Source organism: Equus caballus, chromosome 12 (assembly GCF_041296265.1).
Source record: "Equus caballus isolate H_3958 breed thoroughbred chromosome 12, TB-T2T, whole genome shotgun sequence".
Lineage (NCBI taxonomy): Eukaryota > Metazoa > Chordata > Mammalia > Perissodactyla > Equidae > Equus > Equus caballus.
Window position 1 is genome coordinate 11,475,610 of NC_091695.1, and position 13,883 is coordinate 11,489,492.

The 13,883-nt window shown below is 39.2% G+C and overlaps 1 protein-coding gene and 1 long non-coding RNA gene across 7 annotated transcripts in view; one reads left to right on the plus strand and one right to left on the minus strand.

Annotated features, from left to right (window-relative positions):
- CKAP5 (cytoskeleton associated protein 5) overlaps positions 1–13,883 on the minus strand; it is a 95,181-nt gene that overhangs the window by 67,031 nt on the left and 14,267 nt on the right. Inside the window, exon 1 of one of the 6 annotated variants that reach the window (XM_005598080.4) lies at positions 11,457–11,581. The exons of 4 other annotated variants lie outside the window; for them this stretch is intronic. The gene's annotated coding sequence lies outside the window, so the exon portion shown is untranslated. Of the gene's footprint in view, positions 1–11,456; positions 11,582–13,883 lie in introns of those variants that run through there. One more of the 6 variants, XM_070229404.1, reaches the window with a different exon arrangement.
- On the plus strand, positions 11,413–12,853 carry LOC138916578 (uncharacterized). The gene is made up of 2 exons (XR_011423863.1): positions 11,413–11,795; positions 12,357–12,853. It is a non-coding gene; the product is annotated as an uncharacterized lncRNA (long non-coding RNA).

The window sequence follows — 13,883 nt, forward strand, 5'->3', positions numbered from 1 at the left end:
ATCACTTGACTCCTTCCAGAGTTTTTGTATTTGGGTTTTTTTTTTTTTTTTTTTTTTTGCTGAGGAAGATTTGCCCTAACATCTGTCCCAATCTTCCTTTATTTTTACTATGTGGGCCGCCAGCACAGCATGGCTGCTAACAGAGAGGTATAGGTCCATGCTTGAGAACCGAACCCAGGCCACTGAAGCAGAGCATGCTGAACTTAACCAGTAGGCCACTGGGGCTGGCCCATTTCACATTTTTTCAATGCACATGCAGTATGTAAATTACATGAAAAAGACAGGAATAATCCTCTTGGAATCTTTTTCTTATATGGTCACAAACATTTTCCCATATTTGGGATGATGTTTAAAGCTTGCATAGCACTCCATCTTATAATGTACCATAGTTATTAATCCTAACGTTGGACATTTAAGTTGTTTCCAATTTTCCAATATTATAAATAACATAGAAAGGATGCTGTGTATCTCTTCATCTCTGGTCCTGCGCTGACATAAAATATATCTTCAATAAATACTTGTTTAATGAACATATACCTTGATGGTGTCTCCTATGAATCACATACTGTACTTTGAACCAAGAACAACTGCATGGAAGAAAGATATTCTCCCCACTTTACACACTAGGCTCACAAAGTTTAAATAACTTCCCTAAAACAACAAGGCTGGTAGGCAGTGAGAGCACACTAAGATTCAAAGTCTACGCCTCTTCCTTTACAACTTATTCCCTCCTATCAAAATGTAGGAACTATCCCAGGGAAATTTATATACTCAAAGGCTGAACTGTAAAAGTGTATTAGAATAAGTGGAACTTTCACTAAGACTTCTCTCCAAAATCCCCAAGACCCTGTGAAATAATAGCAGTGTGCTTTAGAGTAGGAGTCAAACCTTAACAGAGAATCTACAGGAACTCTAATACAGCAATGGTCAGAGAGAAAACAGTGCAACAGTTTGGAAAATAGTATGCCATTACTTAAGTTGAAGACGCATACCCTCTGCTATCCAGCAACTTTGTTTCTTGCTATATACCCTAGAAATTGATGCCAAGTGCATCAGAAGACCTATACGAGAATATTCATAGCGAAAAAAGAAAAGTCATAGCAAAAAAAAAAGAAGTCTTTTATGAAAAGACTTTTCAGAAGTCAAAAGTTAGAAACATTTGATAAGTTCATCAAAAAGAAAATGAATAACTAGTGGTATATTCACTGAGTGCAATATTATATAGAAACAAAAACAAATGAACTATGCAGTACCTTTCAAACTCTACAGTCTTTTTTTTTTTTTTTTTTTGAGGAAGATTAACCCTGAGCTAACATCTGCCGCCAGTCCTCCTATTTTTTTTAATTTTTTTTAAAGATTTTATTTTTCTCCTTTTTCTCCCCAAAGCCCCCCGGTACATAGATGTATATTTCGTTGTGGGTCCTTCTAGTTGTGGCATGTGGGACGCTGCCTCAGCCTGGTCTGATGAGCAGTGCCATGTCCGCGCCCAGGATTCGAACCAACGAAACACTGGGCCGCCTGCAGCGGAGCGCGCGAACTTAACCACTCGGCCATGGGGCCAGCCCCAAGTCCTCCTCTTTTTGCTGAGGAAGACTGGTCCTGAGCTCACATCTGTGCCCATCTTCCTCTACTTTATATGTGGGACGCCTACGACAGCATGGCGTGCCAAGCAGTGCCATGTCCGCACCCGGGATCCAAACCGGCGAACCCCAGGCCACCAAAGCGGAACGTGTGAACTTAACCACCACGCCACTGGGCCAGCCCCAGTCTTTTTTTTTTTAATTTAAATAATTGTACACTGATATGTTTGTAAAATACAATAAAAATTATTAGATCTGTGTATTTTTAAAGTTGCTCAAGTGAATGCAAAATAGTCCAGTCACCATGTATAACAATTTGGTGGTTCCTTAAAAATTTAACATAGAATTATCATATGGCTCTACAATTCCACTCCTAGGAATATACCAAAAAACTGAAAACAGGGGGCCGGCCCCATGGGCAAGTGGTTAAGTTTGCGTGCTCCGCTTTGGTGGCCCAGGGTTTCACTGTTCGGATCCTGGGCGCCGACATGGCACGGCTCATGAGGCCACGTTGAGGCGGCAGCCCACATGCCACAACTAGAAGGACCCACAACTAATATATACAACTATGTACTGGGGAAATTTGGGGAGGAAAAGCAGGAAAAAAAACCCCCCTGAAAACAGGTACTCCAACAAGTACACGTACATGCATATTCATTGCAGCACTGTTCACATTGGCCAAAAAACAGCCCACACATCTATCAACGGATAAATAAACATACTGTCGTACGTACATATGATGGACTATTACTCAGCCATAAAAGAGAATGAAGTACTGATACGTGTTACAATGTGGATGAACTTCACAAACACGATGCTAAGTGAAAGAAGCCAAACACAAAAGGTCTCATATTCTATGATTCCGTTTATACGAAATATCCAGAACAGACCAACCCAGAGACAGAATGCAGACTGATGGGTGCCAGAGGTTGGGAAGAGTGGGGAGCGGGGAGAAACTGCTTAATGGGGAAGGAGTTTTACTATGGTGTGATGGAAATGTTTTGGAACTAGACAGAGATGGTGGTTGCACAACACTGAAAGTACAAAATGCTACTGTTCACTTTAAAATGGCTAATTTTATGTTACGTGAATTTAATCAACAATTTTTTTTTAAAGTTCCCAGGTGATTCTAATGTACACCCTGGGTTGAAAACCTCTAAAGTTACTTTCTTGGCACAAGTTTGAACTGCAAAAGCAATCTTTCCTATCTGACTGTTTTTTAAAGAAATACTCAATGAAAGTGTTTAAACATTTTCCAACCAAGAGAACGTGAACAATAATATTCGATTCTCAGTATTCTGTGAGTTCACTGCAATACTCTTTTTTTCTTCTTATTGGTTCCTTTTAGAAACATGAAGAAAAAGGTTATCCAACCTAACCACCTCATATAAAATTTATATGCCATTATGTCACATTTTCTGAAATGGGTTCTACTACTTTATAGCCTGAGTTTTAAAAAACTGGTGTTTTGCTTCTTTCTATTCAAAGGAAAGGCTCGCTTCATATCAACACTTCCCCAGCCACTGATATAATGGACATAGTGTTTGTGTATACATGCGACACTGGGGACTCTCGCTCTGCTGTGTTTTTCTTCTTCCAGTATTGATAAACTAAGAAAAAAAGGACTGCTCCACTAATTTTCCCTCACAATCATTTTAATTTTAGAATTTAAGAGTTTACATATACAAGAAAATGAGTTATGAAGCATTACAACAAAACTGTCATGTTACCTGCCCCCATCTAAAAATCAGAACATTCCCAATTTATTACGGCAACTGCATTTCTTTCCTGCCCCATCCTACTTCCCACAGAAGCACGTTCCTGAAGTTTGCTTAGTTGTATGCCATAGTCGCAGCCACATATCCCTAAACAACAAAATTAATTACACTTGTTTACAAGTTTTAGAAAAATTTTATCATAGTTTGCAGTCTTCCATAACTTGCTTTTTCATTCACTTCTTCATCTGTAAAATTCACCCATGTGGTGTACTAAAGTTCAAAGCTACTCAAAGTGTGGTCCAAAGATGTGCTAGTTCACGCACTTATCATTCAGAGATAAGTACAGAAATGGAAATAAACACTCAGAAACTGCCAGAGCACCTCTTCTAACTTCTTTTAATATGACGGCTTGAGGAAATGAAGAAAGTTCAGCAAGGCTCAAGTATAAAATGCAACAAGGAAAGTAAGGGGGTGTGGTGTCAGCCTGGAAAGTAGTCAAGATCAGACCCTGGAAGGTCTTGTAAGCAAGGTTGAGGATTTGGGCTTTATCCCAAAGATGAAAGGAGACTTTGAAGGACTATAAGTAGGAAAAGTATATAGCTATCAAACTTGCATTGTTCAAAGATTAGGTAATGTAAATACAAAAGCAATGTAAAGAATGGCTTGGAAGGCAGTAACAAGGGAGGGAAATCAGAATGCTGTAGTCTAAATGAAAGATGATGGGACCTGAGGGTGGTGGCAACACAGACAGACAAAAGTGGATGGATTTTAGACCTATAAGGAATGTTAAAGAATGTCCTCACTGAGTGAATGTAGAAGAGGTGTAAGAGAGGAACAAAGATGAAGTTGTGGACAAGCTGAGTTTGAGATGCCCACTAGACGCGTGTAGATGCAGGCAACAGCTGGAGATTCAGCAAGAGATCTGGCTTGCAGATAAACATTTAGGAGTTATCAGTAGATAAATGTAATTAAAACCAAGGGGGTGGATGACAGCACTGAGGGAGACTACAGAGTGAGAAAGGGGCCCAGGATAGAGTTCAGGTGAAACCAGCACTTGGCAAGACAGGGAGATGAGCCCATCAGTGTACCATGTACACTGCCTGGCACATAAAATGATCAACTGATGTCTGCTGGGGAAAGAAAAATACCCACAAAAATCCAAGCAGCAGTAAAAGTCTTATCAAATTTGAGTTTTTGCTATTTGAGAAAATTTTTATCTTCTTCTATTTCTCCCTGTGAATCTAAAAAATTTAAATTAAAAAAAATCTGTACCTTCAAACTTGAGGTGAGACCTTGGGTAAGTTACTTAGGCAAATGCATACTGCCTCAGCATGCTTGCGTGTAAGGTGGGAATAATGTATCCGCCTCAGAGGGTTGTTTTGTGGATTAAATGAGTCAGGACATGTAAAACTCTTAGACTAGGCATCTAGCAAGGGCTCATAAATGTTAGCAATCGACTACTATCATCAGTGTTCACTGGCATTCCCAATTTGAAAATATTTATTTCATTTCTAAATTACAGTTGACTTCATTTTGGAATTTTATAGGATTAAAAGAGCAAACATAAATACCCAAAACTGAAAATCATTAGACATTTTACTCATAATAGTTACTTGAAAATGATATACTCATTGACACAAGTCATAAATTAAATACTTGAAAGAGAATAAAATACATTACACATAATGCATAGACCTCTTACAATTTTATTACAGTCACTTTACTTTCTTTACTTTTTTATTTCATGCATTGACCAAATAAAGAACTGAAACTACGGCTTTTGCTTTTTTTTTTTTTTTAACCTCTTTTGGTCTAGTTAACACTTGGGGGCAAGGCCACATATCTCTCTTGTTCCTTCAAATAATAAAATGGAACTAGTACTATTTACCTTCCATTTTGTCTTAAGAGCCTACACAACAGGTTCTTTTTCTGTGTCACAGACCCTTGGTGAAGTCTATAGACACCTTCTCAGAATATTTTTTAATGCATAAAATATTACATTAAATTAATTATGTTGAAATACAGCTATCGAAATATTTTTAAATGTGAATATATGGGTTTCTTCATTAATACATTAAATAAAATCTAGCAGCAAGTTTAATAACTACTGTAATTCTGAAGTTATAATGACCAAAACTATTTAGCTATAACACATAACGTGATTATGAAAATGATTTCTATTGGTAACAAAGGCATGGCTGCTTCTAACATTATTGTGGTTTATTGCCTACATCCTTAATTGAAGAAAATGCTAAAATTTCAGTTAAAAGGTTAGTGAAAATTAAGATGTGATTATTTTTCCTTCCAAGTTCACAGAATCCCTGAACATTCTAACCCCAGGATAAAATCTCTTGGTCTACAACCTTTCAAATTCCATGATTGCATGAACACTTTATTTTCAAAGACTTTGGAGCACTGTCTACAATTGTCCCACAGTACCTACTTACAATGATGGTAAATACCAATCCTGTATTTCAATAGCACTTCATATTTTACAAGTATTTTTACAATCATTCTCTTATTTAAGAATCTAGTGAGGAAGACATTTAATCACTTCTATGTATTTCATAATGTAAATGCAAGCACACTATTATCGCATTCTGGTTTCTTTCCTCTCTTCCTTCTTTTGCCTTATCTTTAGTTATGTGACTCTTTCTTATTGAACTGTAAGATTCTCTTGAGCAAGAGCTTTTTTATTAATCTCTAATCCTTACAAGGCTCAAAATTTTTTTTAAAAAAGTGGGATAAAGCAACTACCCCATCCTCTTTTTACAAATGGGGAAATAGAGGTTAAGGGTCTTGCCCGAGGTCACTTAAGTCGGAGAGACTGGTCTAGAAGAGATTTCTTGACTCCTAGTTAGGTGAAATTTATCTACACATGGTTTCCACATTATCTATAGTGACAAGTATTCACACTTTTTAAATAATATTTATTTTGGTGATTAACTCAATGAAAATATAAAGAGCAAATGAGAGTATATGTGAAAGACAAGTTTATCTGCCTCCAAAAGGATGTAGGCAATTTAGAGAAATTTAAAATATACTTAGGTGGTAAGAGGGAACCATCCCTGATCAGCAGCTGCCTAATAATCAAGCTAACTACCCAAGTGGGCCTTAAAACACTGTTAACCTGCCCCTGGATAAGAGAGGAATGACTATAGTTTTCATTGTAATTTGGGGTTAGCCATGCAGTCCAACTCTCCCCCGTGGCAAACCTTACTCCTTTGAGAGTTGAAAAGGAAAATCTTTCTGTGAGATTAATGAAAAATGAAAGGGTGGTAGACCATGATCTCTATAATTCATAGTAGTTCTAAATTTCTGATTATAATTCTAGAACACTTTGTGGGTGGGGCATTAAAGTGACCACTTGTTTGAAAGCAAAACTTTGCCTATACCTGCAAATTTTAACTAATCATTATCATGAAGGAAAGTAAAAGCCTTGGGAACATTCAGACACATTCAGGAAGCAATGAGAGGAACCTCAGAGTCAAGATAAAAGGGAAGGTGTGCAGAGTAAGATTTAACAATTTCATGAGTTAACAAGCTGAAGGCCTGAATGATCTCTTTAGAAAAATGTAGTATTGTTTTCAATATACACAATAAATTAAAACCAAACTAACATTCAAAGAGTGGAAACAACCCAAATGTCCATCCACTGATTAAAAGAATAAATAAAATGTGGTAAATCCATACTATAGGATATTATTCAGTAATAAAAAGAAATGAAGTAGTATAGAGAACTCCTGAAACTCGACAACAAAAAAACAAACAATCCGATTAAAAAATAGGCAAAGGACTTGAGGAAACATTTCTCCAAAGACATACAAACTGCCAATAAGCATACGAAAAGATGCTCAACATTACTAATCATTAGGGAAAAGCAAATCAAAACTGTAAGGTGCTACTTCACACCCATTAGGATGGTTACTATCAAAAAAACAGAAAACAAGTGCTGACGGGGATGTGGAGAAATTGGAACCTCAGACACGGCTGGTGGGAACGTAAAATGGTGCAGCTGCTGCGCAACACAGTACAGCAGTTCCTCAAAAACTTACAAACAGAACTACCGTGCGACCCAGCAATTCCACTTCTGGGTGCACGCCCAAAAGAACTGAAAAAGCAGGGTCTCAAAGAGATATCTGTACACCCGCGTTCACAGCACGTTATTCACAACGGCTAAAACATGGAAGCAACCCAAGTGTCCATCAACGGATGAAAGGATAAGTAAAACGTGGAAGACACACACAATGGAATATTATTCAGTTTGTATTATTCAGCCATTCTTAAAAAGAAATTCTGACATACGCTACAATCTGGGTGAAACTTGATATTATGCTAAGTGAAATAAGCCAGTCACAAGGAGGCAAATACTGTATGATTCCACTTACATGAGGTACTTAAGAGTAGTCAAAATCATAGAGACAGAAAGTAGACTGGTCGCTGCTAGTGGATGGACAGAATGGGGAATGGGGAGGTATAAAGTTTCAGTTTTACAAGAAGAAAAGAATTATGGAGATGGATGGTAGTGATGGTTGCATATTACAAATGTATTTAATACCACTGAACTGCACACTTAAAAATGGTTAAGACGGTATGTGTTACGTGTATTTGTTGTATGTATTTTACTACCATAAAAAAAATGAAGTACTGATATATGCTACAACATGGATAAACCTTGAAATCATTATGCTAAGTTAAAGAAGCCAGGCACGAGGGACCACATATTGTATGATTCCATTCAAATTAATTGTCCAGAATAGGCAAATCTATAGAGACAGAAAGTAGATCAGTGGTTGCCTAGGATTAGGTTTTGGGGGATATTAGAAGGGTGATGGCTAAGGGGTGTGGTGTTTCTTTTAGGGGTAATGAAAATGTTCTAAAACTGACTGTGGTGATGGTCACACAAATCTATGAATATACTTAAAACCATTGAATTGTACACTTTAAATGGGTGAATGGTAGGTAAACTATGTATCTCACTAAAACTGTTTAAAAAAACCAAACTAACAAAGTTAGTTAATTATAAAGAATTACTCTATTCTAATTTTACCTATTCATTCATTGAACTTCCCTATGGGTAAACCAGGATGTGCTCAAGGAGTTCAAGTAAGATGTGTAAACAAATAATCATAATACAAAATATACTGTATGTGGAAAGTGCCCTAAGCAAGGGACAAATAAGGGTTATGGGAATTCAAAGATAGGATTAACTATCAGTGAATGAGGGACAGTCAGTGAAAATCTCACAGAAAGGATGGCATCTGAACTCTGACAAAAGACAGGTGGGATTTGTCAAAAAACAGTAGGGGAGAGGAGATATCCTAGGATGAGAAAACAAGAAAGGCAAAGTCTTGGAGCTAGGCTGAGCATGTTTAGGGAACAGTGAATGGCTCCATTTATTGGAGTGTAAGACCAGAAAGGTAGACTAGGGCCAGATCATGTAGAATCTTGAATATTAAGCTAAACAGCAGGGGATGCTGATGAATTGAAGCAGGGCAGTGACGTAATCCTATCTACTTTAGAAAGATAAATCTGTGTAGAACGAATTGAAAGGGAGAGAAAGTAGAGTCTTCATCGGAAATTACTGCAGTACTCCAGGACAAAGATAAACAGGAGCCAGAACTAGGGGTCTCGGCAATAGGAATGGAAAGGGTGGGCAGGGCAGACCGAAGGCAGTTACATTAAAGAAGTAGAATCAACTAAGGACATGGGTGTAGGAAGACGTGGCTCATAGGAGGGTCCCATCTGGGTGAATGGGAGAGCAGTGGTGCCAGTACAGCAATATAAGTCAGAGGAAGTTCTGGGTTTTTCGTTTTGGGGGAATGGAGAAGAGGTGAGGAATATGATGAGTTTGGTTTTAGACTTGAGAAGTACCATCTTCAAGTGGTTGGAAATGTGGCACCAGGGATGAACAGAGGGTTCTGGATTTCACAAACATACATATAGGAAAGCAAGTTTTCATTACATAGCAAGGTTTGATGCTTTAAGAATGAATAAAATTGCCAACATGAGAAGTACTAATAAAATTAGTTTGAACTATACATGATGCTTGCTATGGTTCATTCAATCTAGTCCATAGTACAAATATTCAGAAATTTCAGGGGCTGGCCCAGTGACACAGTGGTTAAGTTTGTACGCTCCTTTATGGCAGCCCCGGGTTCGCCGGTTTGGGTCCTGGGTACAGACCTATGCACTGCTTATCAAGCTATGCTGTGGCAGGCGTCCCACATATAGAGTAGAAGATGATGGGCACGGATGTTAGCTCAGGGCCAATCTTCCTCAGCGAAAAAAGAGGATTGGCAGCAAATGTTAGCTCAGGGCTAATCTTCCTCAAAAAAATTCAAATTATTCAGAGCTCCCAGGAAGTTTTACCTAGCCTAAGACAGATGCAAAGGCAAGAAGGCGAGCTAAAATAAATCTATTTTACAGAAATATTATAACCTTTATACTACTGATATATCAAAAATGTCTTCCAAAGAGCTCAAATACCATACAGTCCACACTATTCCTGAAAAAGGTTTAGATGTAATTGTTTATTTTTAGACCAGAGGTTAAGAAACGTTTCCAAGGTCACACATAAAGGCAGAACTTAGAATAAATTTCAAACTGTCTGGTTTTTCAGTTTAGTATCCAATTAAATATCGAGTTATCTCTTAAGTATGCATTATGCACTATCATGACATATAGACCCCAGCAGTCTATGCATTTTCTCCTTTATCACCAGCTAAAAGGCCCCGAGAAATTACGTCATGAGCAATGCTACAGAGGTGGGCCTAGAACCTGCGTCTCTCATTTCTCCATCCACCACTCTTTCCCACCGCCCAAAGGTCCAAGTGTGGTATCCTTTTATTTTAAATTCCTGTACTTTGACATCCTATAAGAATAATTATACAGCTACTAAAAAGGCCATTTCAGCTCTCTTCTTGGGAAGAAGCTATAGCAGTGAAACTATTTTATGGCTAATTCCCAAGCCCTTGACCTACAAAGTTCTTCACTATCACAATACTCGGGATCTGGATCTGATCACCATTCCTGGACTCTCACTTCTGGCTAAGGAAGCATCGAGTGAGTCTGAAGAAAGTTTGGGGGGAATTTCTGCCCACTCAAAAGGCAACCCCTTTGAATTTCCAATGAGGTGTGATGATAGACTCACTCAAAAAAAGAAAATAACTATAAATCAGAACACACACATGCCCAGGAATCTTTACTCAAACCATGTCTAGGAAGGACAACTAGATTAAAGAAACAATTATGTAACTGTCACAGAAAACTTAAGACTTTTATAACTTGGCCAAGCCAGACAAAAAACTCATCTCTAAGTAGCCAGTAACAAAAATGACAAGCCTTTCCCTCTAATTTAAAAAACATCACTGCCTCCAGGTAATTCCCATTAACAGGGACAAGTGTTACCCTCTTCCTGGAGCATTATCAGGAGGCCAGAAATCTGAACTGCTTCTCTAGCAGGTTATCTCAACAAACTTGGGTATGCTTGCTGTCCTAGTCCTGGGATGGTGTCCTCCCACAAATTCCTTCAGAGAGGGGGAAGAGTAAAGAGCTGTCTCTTCCACATCATGCTATTCGTATTGGCAGGAAAGAAGGTTAACTGGACTCTCCCTAATAGCTGGCCACTGTCAATGTCTCCAAAAGGGAGACCCGACACCAACACAGGCCTCTGGGGAGATGAAAAGCTAAACCCGGCTGTGAATCAGGTCAACTCGGAGAGGTGCTGCTCAACTGTACCAAGGTAGCTGAAAACTTACTGCTTACTCATCCCAAAGCTACCCAGGTCTCCAAACCCCAGGCTAAGGACCTAAGGCCCAGGGCACTAGATCCAGCTCCACCCATCCAGCTCAACTGGGTTATACTCTGGTAAAAGCAATCCTCTCCTCACCCCAGGTTGGAACCAGGCTGGGACAAAGCCAGATCGTGGGCACCGCACCGCTCAACCACTGCATCTCTAAACAAGCACCCTCTAGGGCCGCTGTCACCACCCAGAAGTAGAGCAGATGCCCCAGGCTTTAGCTCACTGCACCCGGCATTGTTTACGCTCTTTCGCAGCCTTAGTCTCTGATAGGCCAGGAAAGTCCCCTGTACCGTCCACCAGGACTTCCGGCATGGGCACGGGATGCTCGACCCTCGCCTGCAATTTGACACTTACGCTCCCCAGGCAGGGAGAGGTCGCGGGCCCTACGATCCGAGCAGAATCAGCAGGAATCCTAGGCTGGCGGGCGGCGGCATTGGGCCGCCTGGAAACGCCTCCTCCGGGGGCGGGGCCCAGAGCTCGCCGTCAGAGTGCCCGCCCCGCCTCGGCCCGGTTCGCACACACTGACGGCTTAAAGGGGCCTCCGCTGAACCGCGGCGGACCTTGGCCCAGAGGTCTGCAGGGCGCAGGGCGCTCCTTCCAGCCCACAGGGTTGCCAAGCCATGAGGCAAATGAAGGACCAACTAGGAAGACTCCACCGCAGATGCGTGGAACTCTTTTTTGGTGGCAACACAGGTAATATTCCAGAAACAAAGGAGATGACCAGTTTCTCCTATTACAATCCTAATCCCTCCTCCAGGGGCAAAAAAAATTGCTGCAGGAAATAGCCAAAGCATCAAGGTAAATATATAGCCCCCATTATGTAAGCAGCTCATTCCATTAACCTGAGTGGGTAGTGTTCTTCAAATGGCAACTCAAAGGCCCAGAAAAGAATTCTGGCAGCCTGCATTGCTTCACCTCACCCTGTCACTGACTTCCTTCTGTTCTCTACAACAGAGGAATTCCAGACAATGATAGAAGATGGGTAGGAGGTAATAGGAGACAAAACAGAGAAATAATATTCTCCTTCTTGTGAGTAAAATGCGATCTTTCAAAGAGTGGCCAAGAATTCACTACAAGTCTATGTAGATAAAAATCTTGCATGCAAATACAAGCTGGGATGCACAATTATCTAATTTAATATGAAGAATTCTTGAAAAAAAATGTAGCAAAAACTGGATTAATATCTCAGGGGGTTAAGTAATGATCTCCAAGCTCTCCATAGGTTATCAATGAGTTTTAATTTTCTTTTCACAGGAGGAATTTTTCTTCAATCTCAGCTTACAAGTTTTGACTGCATTTTGTGTCTCCTTCATACTGCCAGGAAAGAGATTTATGTGGTTACTAAGCCTGTATTCCTCTATCTAACCTAGATGAATAAATACACCTTACTAAAGCCTTAAGCCACCACCAGACCAGTATGGGAATCAATTTAGTGAAGCTAAAGACCATTTATAAGTGCCCTAACATCTGCAATCCTGAACAGGGGTTCAAGTGGAAATTTAGAGTCCAAAGAACAGGCATGAAGACTGCTCTACTAGGGAGCAGACCCAGGTTACCCTTATGCTGATGGTCTTAGAAACTTCTAGGTTAAGGCTGCCACAAATCAGACTAGAATAGTCCGATTTTGAACTGCCCACTAGCACTGTGCAAGAGTTCAAGTAATGTACAAGAGTAACTGGATTACTTAGTACTAATTGCCGGTATAGATCTGTATTTTTATACCTAGGAATTAAAGCCAGTTCTATCTGCAACTTAGTATTATTGGTTTGTAATGTAGTCTTCTTTTTACAAACCAGTCATTGGTCATTTGGTATGAATCTTAGATGCTACTTTATATAACACTTTCAAAGGGAAATATCAATGAAAATTACTCTTTCAAATCCCATCCAAGAGTAGTCAAATCTGGTCATTTTGTCTGGATCAACAAGCTATAAGGATAAACAAAAAGTATTCCTAGTAAGTAGAACCAAAACATGCATACACATCTTTCAGACTGGTTTTCCCACATTCAGATGAGTTTTTTCACAGTCTAAATAAAATTCCTCAACAATCTCTTTATATAGCAAGTCATTTTAAACTTCTTTTATCAAAAGCATAATTCTCTTGATTAGGAAGCAAACAGAAGCTTACAAGAAAATATTAAGAAACTTATTATAAATACCATTCCAATATTACAAAAACTTCTTTTAAAAAGGGGGTCCAGAATTTTTGTACATTGTTGGGGGCATGTAAATTGGTACATCCATTTTGGAAAATATTTGATATTAACAACCCATTCCCAAGAGAATTGAAAGCATATGTCCACACAAAAACTTATACATAAATGTTAACAGCAGCATTATTCATAATAGCCCGAAAGTGGAAACAACCCCCAAACCCATCAATTGATGAATGGGTAAACAAAATGCAGTATATGCATACAACGGAATATTATTCAGCCATAAAAAGGAATGAAGTACTGATACATGCTATAACATGGGTTAACCTTGAAAACACTATGCTAAGTCTCTGAAAGAAGCCAGACACAAAAGGCCATAAGTTATATGATTCCACTGGTATGAAATGCCCAGGTTAGGCAAATCTACAGAGACAGAAAGTAGAGTAGTAGTTTCCAGGGGCTGAGGGTAAAGAAGAAGAAAGGGGGAATGGGAGTGACTTACTGGGTATGAGGTCTCTTTTTAGGGTAATGAAAATGTTCCAGAATTAGATAGTGGTGATGGTTGCACAACTTTGCGACTATGTTAAACAGCCACTGAATTGTATGTATACTCTAAAAGAATA